The 7,813-nt window shown below is 44.9% G+C and overlaps 1 non-coding gene across 1 annotated transcript; it reads left to right on the forward strand.

Moving 5' to 3' along the window:
* Nucleotides 1-7,127: 7,127 nt before the first annotated feature.
* LOC139166068 (U5 spliceosomal RNA) lies at nucleotides 7,128-7,242 on the forward strand. Its single transcript, XR_011558876.1, has one exon. It is a non-coding gene; the product is annotated as a U5 spliceosomal RNA (small nuclear RNA).
* The last annotated feature ends 571 nt before the right edge of the window (nucleotides 7,243-7,813 follow it).

Consider the following 7,813-nt stretch of genomic DNA (forward strand, 5'->3'; position numbering starts at 1 on the left):
CCATGGAGACGAACAGAAATGCAGTATTTCCTTTCCTGTAAAAGTTACGGACACTTTTTGCTGTAGGCCAGTGTTTCCCAACCTTGGCAACTTGAAGATATCTGGACTTCAACTCCCAGAATTCCCCAGCTAGCATCCGCTGGCTGGGGAATTCTGGGAGTTGAAGTCCAAATATCTTCAAGTTGCCAAGGTTGGGAAACACTGCTGTAGGCAACCCGATGGCTTCCTTTAGTCAATAAACGTGTACAAATGTAGCGATCTGATTTCTTACATTCTGGGCGTTCCTGGTGCATCGATGGGGGGCAATTTGTCCTGTCAAAAATGGGTTGTGTCAGCATTCCAAATAACACCCGAGAAATAAGTCCAAACTTTGGCCTTAACCCAAGTTCCAATTTATTAACAGCCATGTTGGTTACGAACTGTTGTCATCCCGGTACTAACTTGCCCTATAGTTCTCCACCTAGGTTAAGATTCATCCCTCATCCTCACACCCCACAAGTTCATCATGTGGACCACTCTGGTTCCCTCAACGTCCACGACCCTCCCATGTACTTCTGGCTGGTGCTGAAAAAAGGATGACCTTGAATCTTCTGGAAAGAGTTTGTTGTGTTCTCCCTCCCTTCCCTTTCTTCCCCTCTCTCCTCCTTCTCTCCTTCTCCCTTTACATTCCTTCCCCTTCTCTTCTCTTCCCTGCCTCCCTCCTTTCCTCCATTTTCTTCGTTCCTTCCTCCCCCCTCTCCTCTCACCTCCTCCTCTCCTTTTCCATTTACATTCCTTCCCCCTCTCCTTCTCTTCCCTCTCTCCCTCCCTCCACCTTTCCCTTCCTTCCTTCCCTCCCTTTCTTCCTTCCTTCTCCCTCCTTTCCCTCCCTTCCTCCTTTCTCCTTCCTTCCTTCTACCTTCCTTCCTCCCTCCCTTTCTTCCTCCCTTTCTTCCTCCCTTTCTTCCTTCCTTCTCCCTCCTTTCCCTCCCTTCCTCCTTTCTCCTTCCTTCCTTCCTTCCTCCCTTTCTTCCTTCCTCCCCCTCTCCTCTCACCTCCTCCTCTCCTTTTCCATTTACATTCCTTCCCCCTCTCCTTCTCTTCCCTCTCTCCCTCCCTCCACCTTTCCCTTCCTTCCTTCCTTCCCTCCCTTTCTTCCTTCCTTCTCCCTCCTTTCCCTCCCTCCTTTCTCCTTCCTTCCTTCTACCTTCCTTCCTTCCTCCCTTTCTTCCTCCCTTTCTTCCTCCCTTTCTTCCTTCCTTCTCCCTCCTTTCCCTCCCTTCCTCCTTTCTCCTTCCTTCCTTCCTTCCTCCCTTTCTTCCTTCCTCCCCCTCTCCTCTCACCTCCTCCTCTCATTTTCCATTTACATTCCTTCCCACTCTCCTTTTCTTCCCTCCCTCCCTCCACATTTCCATTCCTTCTCCCTCCCTTCCTTCCCCTCTCTCCTCTCACATCCTCCTTTCCTTCTCCCTTTATAATTTCTTCCCCTCTCCTTCTCTTCCCTCCCTCCCTCCACCTTTCCCTTCCTTCCTTCCTTCCCTCCCTTCCTTCTCCCTCTCCCTCCATCCCTTCCTCCTTTCTTCCTTCCCTCCTTCCTTCTCCCTCCTTTCCCTCCCTTCCAACTTTCTCCTTCCTTCCTTCCTTCCTCCCTTTCTTCCTTCCTCCCCCTCTCCTCTCACCTCCTCCTCTCATTTTCCATTTACATTCCTTCCCACTCTCCTTTTCTTCCCTCCCTCCCTCCACATTTCCATTCCTTCTCCCTCCCTTCCTTCCCCTCTCTCCTCTCACATCCTCCTTTCCTTCTCCCTTTATAATTTCTTCCCCTCTCCTTCTCTTCCCTCCCTCCCTCCACCTTTCCCTTCCTTCCTTCCTTCCCTCCCTTCCTTCTCCCTCTCCCTCCATCCCTTCCTCCTTTCTTCCTTCCCTCCTTCCTTCTCCCTCCTTTCCCTCCCTTCCAACTTTCTCCTTCCTTCCTTCCTTCCTTCCCTCCCTTTCTTCCTTCTCCCTCCTTTCCCTCCCTTCCAACTTTCTCCTTCCTTCCTTCCCTCCCTTCCTTCTTCTCCCTCCATTCCCTCCCTTCCTCCTTCCTTCCTTCCTTCCTTCCTTCCTGTCTGCCTGCCTGCCTGCCTGTCTCCCTCCATCATTCCCGAATTTGTATGCTACCTACAAAGTAGACTCCAGTAGCTCAGGAAGCAAAGCAACTTGCCTTACCCATTACTTTCCTCACTCAAGTCTCAGTGGAGTCAAACACTGTTTCTCTAAACTTCCCAGACATGTCTCTACACCCCCTTTTTGTAATAGGAGGGAAGGGATTTCTCACTGCACTTTTCTTTCCTTCAGAGCCTACAGATCTGGAGCTTTGAAGTGGTTTTTCATCCAAGAAATATTCAGCCAAATTTTTTCAAATGTTAATAACCTCCTAATGATACTTGCTCAAGATCATTCCATGCTTAACAGCTCTTATCTTGCTTCAAATTTATCGGAAATATTGTCAATATTGATAATATTGAATGGGATAACGACAGGGAGATCAAGATAATTTTTTTTGCTATTATATAAATATAAATACATTATTGTCATTGTCAATACAACGGATTGTCAATGACAATGAAAGTCAGGTGACACTCAGAGACCAGTCTCACCACACATAACAATTAGAAATAAAATAAAATGCCCTTCCCACCACAAATTCCCCACCCTGAGCCACCCAAACATCTGCACATATAATATCTTGGACTAAAGTAGAACATAGATCTTAAATGACAAGCTTCATATCATTAGCCCGAACAACCGAGTGAAGGAAATTCAAGGTTATCCCTCCATAAAATTTATTTTTTTTCTTTATTTATTTTGTCCAGTACACAATACTGTAATACACAATGAAGGTTATAGAGGATATAGTAGAGAAGAAATACGAGATATAGGAGAGACTATAGGACAGGGGACAGAAGGCATTATAGTGCGCTTATGGACGCCCCTTACTGACCTCTTAGGAATCTGGAGAGGTCAACCGTGGACAGTCTAAGGGTAAATTGTTGGGGGTTAGGGGATGATACTACAGAGTCCGGTAATGAGTTCCACGCTTCAACAACCCGATTACTATAGTCATATTTTTTACAGTCAAGTTTGTAGCGGTTAATATTAAGCTTGAATCTGTTGTGTGCTCTTGTGTTGTTGTGGTTGAAGCTGAAGTAGTCTTTGACAGGCCGGGCATTGCAATATCAACCTGTGCTGAATTTGCATCCATAAAGCTTTCTACCATAAAGCTTTTCCTCTTCCTGGAGGAAAAAAAACAATATAAAATGGTCCCTCTTCGATCGCATCTTTCTCAAGCCAATTTTCCAAACCCAGTGTTTTGCAAACGTATCGGGACTACATTTCCCACAACTCCCTTAGCCAAAAGTAAACAGCTCGTATTCCTGGAGATGCAGTTCCGGTATATCTGGAAGATACCAAGGGCGAAAAGTTGGGGGAGCAGATATCAAATGATACATTATCACAGTACGTGAATCTTAAAAACAAATAAATACGATGATCATAAAAGATCCTTTGTTGCCGCACTGAATTATATTCTACGGATTGGTTGAAATTCGCCAAATGTTGCCAGCATAAAAACGTAAGCAAAACTGACACACACAGCCGCCGCCCCCAGTGGTGCTAAGGTTACGAGCGACCGCCTGCAGTCGGGGCGGAGCCTAATTAGAAGCCTAATTTCCCTTCGGCTGCGCCCATGATGCATTGCGCAGCAAGAAGACGCAATTTCGCCGCCGCATCTACGATTTATTTTTTTTTTTTTTTTTTTTTTTTATTTATTCTTTGTCCAATATACAATACATATGAGAGAGAATATACATTAGGAATATATATATAAAGATAGGAAGTAAAAAGAAGGGAAGTGGATAGGAAGAGAATATATATAGAGGAGAGAATATATAAGATAAAAGAGGTAAGAAAAGAGAATTGGACAGGGGACGATAGGCACAACAGTGCACTTATATACGCCCCTTACTGGCCTCTGAGGAATCGGGAGAGGTCAATCGTGGAGAGTTTAATGGAGAAGTGTAGGGGATTGGGGGTTGACACTATTGAGTCCGGTAATGAGTTCCACGCTTCGACAACTCGATTGTTAAAGTCGTATTTTTTGCAGTCAAGTTTGGAGCGATTGATATTAAGTTTGAATCTATTGTGTGCTCTTGTGTTGTTGCTGTTGAAGCTGAAGTAGTCGTTGGCCGGAAGGACGTTGCAGCGTATGATCTTGTGGGCAATACTCAGATCGTGTTTTAGACGCCTTAGTTCTAGGCTTTCAAGGCCCAGGATGGTTAGTCTATTTTCGTAGGGTATTCTGTTTCGAGTGGAGGAGTGGAGGGCTCTTCTGGTGAAGTATCTTTGGACGTTTTCGAGAGTGTTGATGTCTGAGATGCGGTGTGGGTTCCAGGCAGATGAGCTGTATTCGAGAATGGGTCTGGCATAGGTTTTGTAGGCTCTTGTGAGTAGTGTGAGATTGCCGGAGCAAAAGCTGCGTAGGATCAGGTTAACAACTCTGGAGGCTTTTTTGGCGATATTGTTGCAGTGGGCTTTAGCACTTAGGTCATTTGAAATGAGTATTCCGAGGTCTTTTACTGAGTGTTGGTTGGTAGTGAGGATTTGTTTATTCAGTTCATATATGTGGTTTGGATTCTTTTTGCCGATGTGGAGGGTAGAGCATTTGTTGGTTGATATTTGAAGTTGCCAGGTGTTGGACCAATCTGAAATGAAGTCAAGGTCTTTTTGAAGAGTGAGTGTGTTGTCGGTGGTGTTGAAGAGTTTCACATCGTCGGCAAAAAGTACACAGTTGCTTACGATATTATCGCAGAGGTCGTTGATGTATAGGATGAAAAGAGTAGGACCTAGTACGCTGCCTTGGGGAACGCCGCTTTTGACAGGGACAGGGGAGGAAATGGCGCTTCCGATTTTGACAACTTGTTGTCTGTTTGACAAGAATGCGGTAATCCAGTTGTGGAGGAGTCCTGAGATGCCATAGGATTTGAGTTTTAGGAGAAGTTTGTCGTGAACCACTGAGTCAAAGGCTTTGCAGAAGTCGATATAAATTGCATCGATGAATTTTCCTTGATCAAGGTGGGTAGTCCAGATGTTTTTGCAGTGGAGTAGTTGTAGGTTGCAGGATAGTTTCTTACGGAATCCAAATTGTTTTTTTGATAGTAGGTTGTTAGATTCTAAGTAGAGAGTGATTGAACGATTTATAATTGATTCCATGATTTTACAAGGTACACAGCATAGTGATATGGGTCTGTAGTTGTCAACTAGTGATGGGTCTCCTTTTTTGAAGATGGGGATGACTACTGCTTTTGACCACAGTTTGGGGAGAGTGCTGGTCATGAAGGAATTTTGGAAGATGATGCTTAGAGGTTCAGCTATGGCAGATGAGAGTTTTCTTAGGAAGTATGCACAAAGACCATCTGGACCGACAGATAGGGAAGGTTTGAGATCACGGATTGCTTTTCCAACGTAGTCTGTGGTGAAGATGATTTGGCTTAGGTGATTTAATGAGTTAGGAGTGCGATTTGCGAAGAGGGGGGATGAGTTATTACTGTTAACAAAAACGGAGCCAAAGAAGGAGTTGAAAAGATTTGCTTTGGATGGGTCGTCGTGGTACTCTTTGTTGTGTGGTCCAATGAGAGGTGGAATAGGTCTGGAGTCGTTAAGTTTGTTGTTGACGAAGTTGTAGAAGGCACGGTTAGATTTGGAGCGTAGGAGGTTTTCCTCTTGTTTACTGCGGTAGTTCAGACATTCTGCTTTTATTTGTTGGCATATTCTTCTGTAGCGGTTTTTAAAGTTGTTTACAGGACCTTTTTTGTTTCTACGCCAGAGGGATCTTTTTTTGGTTTGTAGTTTCTTTAATGAGATGGGAATGTTGTTTTTCTGTTTTCTTCTAGGAGGAGTAATTGGAACATACAGATCTATAAGTCTATTGATTTGGAGTAAGAACGTGTTGTAGAGGTCATCGATGGAGATGCAGTTGGAGAAGAGGGATTGCCAATTAATAAATGAGAGACTGACGTCTATGAGTTCGTAGTTAGCTTTCCTGAAATTGTACTTAGGTGACACGTTGTTCTGTTGAATGTTATGATGGCGTAGGTTGAGGTTGAAGTTGATCATACTATGGTCGCTGTTGGAGAAGGGTTCTATGATATGCAGTCCATAAATAGCACTTTTACTATTGCAGAAGATGAGGTCGAGGCAGCTGTTGAGTCTGGTGTTGTTTAATACTAATTGTTCCAGTCCCAGGCTGGTGACGGTGTTGTAGATGGCGGTATGTATAGGTTCGGTAGAGCATTCGTTTAGTGTCCAGTTGATGTGTGGTAGGTTGAGGTCACCTAGGAAGATGATGGGGTAGGGGCAGGAGGATGCCCATGTTAGTAGGGAAGTTAATTTTGATGCGTGGGAAGTGTCATAGTTTGGAGCTCTGTAGCACAGTAAAAAGCGGAGAGTGGTGTTAAGGGAAAGATCGCAGATTAGGGTTTCAGGAAGGAATAAATCTTGTGCGACTTGAATGTTTTTTAGATTGAGTGAGCTTTTGTAGAATATGGCTACACCACCTCCTCTGCGGGATTCGCGGTCGGACCGGAAAACCAGGTAGTTATTTTGTGTAATGATGGAGTCAGGAAAGGAGCAGTTGAGCCATGTTTCGCAAACAAAGATTATGTCAAATAAGTTGGTGTTGAGCAGAAGGAGGAATTCTGATAACTTGTTGATTAAACTTCTTGCATTGATTAGTTTGCATTTGAGGTTGTGTTTGAGTTCAGGAAGGGGATTGGATTGCGTTGAGTTGTGGCAGGATTGAGGCAAGGTAGTAAGGGGCGCATTTTCCTATTCATTGCTGGAGGTGCTGGGGAGGTCCGATTGTTGATGTGGGATGGTGGGTGGAGAAGTGTTGGAAAGTTGTGGAGGGGTAGCGGGATTGACGATGAAGGGAGGGTTGTAGGTTTTGGTTCTGATGCAATTATCTTTCTCATTTAAGGCTTCACCTGGTTCATTTCGTTAAAAATACACATACTCCCTAACGTAACGTCTTTGTCTACCGGGTGGCTCGCCCTATTATACTAGATGGGCATCGTTGCAGGGATGGGTCTCTTGAAAGACAATAAAGCATACTCTGGTTTCTCTTCAGATCGTATAAATCTTTCGCCTTTTACTAAAGATTTCCGTGGAGAGGAACATTTATGAGTTACGATTAATTTTTTGAGGCCTCGCTTCGGTGGGGCTACCCTTACCTGGTTTAAAAAATAGATTGTGAAATTCCTTTGTTATTGTGTGTGTTATAGGTGCGTGACAGGAGGGCTTGTATTATATCATGTACTGTATATAGACTGGGCGCCCCCTGTGGAGAGCAATTGTCATACCTTTTTTAACTGGCACGTGGCCATCCTTACTTGATTAATAGGTTGGTGCAGGGATAGGCAAAGTTGGCTCTTCTATGACTTGTGGACTTCAACTCCCAGAATTCCTGAGCTAGCATCATTGTTACTGGCCTAAAAGCGTAAAAAAAACCTGCCCCCCCCCCCCCCCGCTGCCGTTAGTCGTGCTCAGTCTTATGAGCGACTGCCTGCAGTCGAGGCGGACCCTCCAATGGATCCGAGAAGCCAGGGTGGTGCAGCAGGTAGAGTGCTGTACTGCAGGCCACTGAAGCTGACTGTAGATCTGTAGGTCAGCGGTTCAAATCTCATCACCAGCTCAAGGTTGACTCAGCCTTCCATCCTTCCGAGGTGGGTAAAATGAGGACCCGAATGGTGGGGGCAATATGCTGGCTCTATTAAAAACATGTTGCTAGCATGTT

Source organism: Erythrolamprus reginae, chromosome 3 (genome assembly GCF_031021105.1).
Source record: "Erythrolamprus reginae isolate rEryReg1 chromosome 3, rEryReg1.hap1, whole genome shotgun sequence".
In the NCBI taxonomy this organism is placed as follows: Eukaryota; Metazoa; Chordata; class Lepidosauria; order Squamata; family Dipsadidae; genus Erythrolamprus; species Erythrolamprus reginae.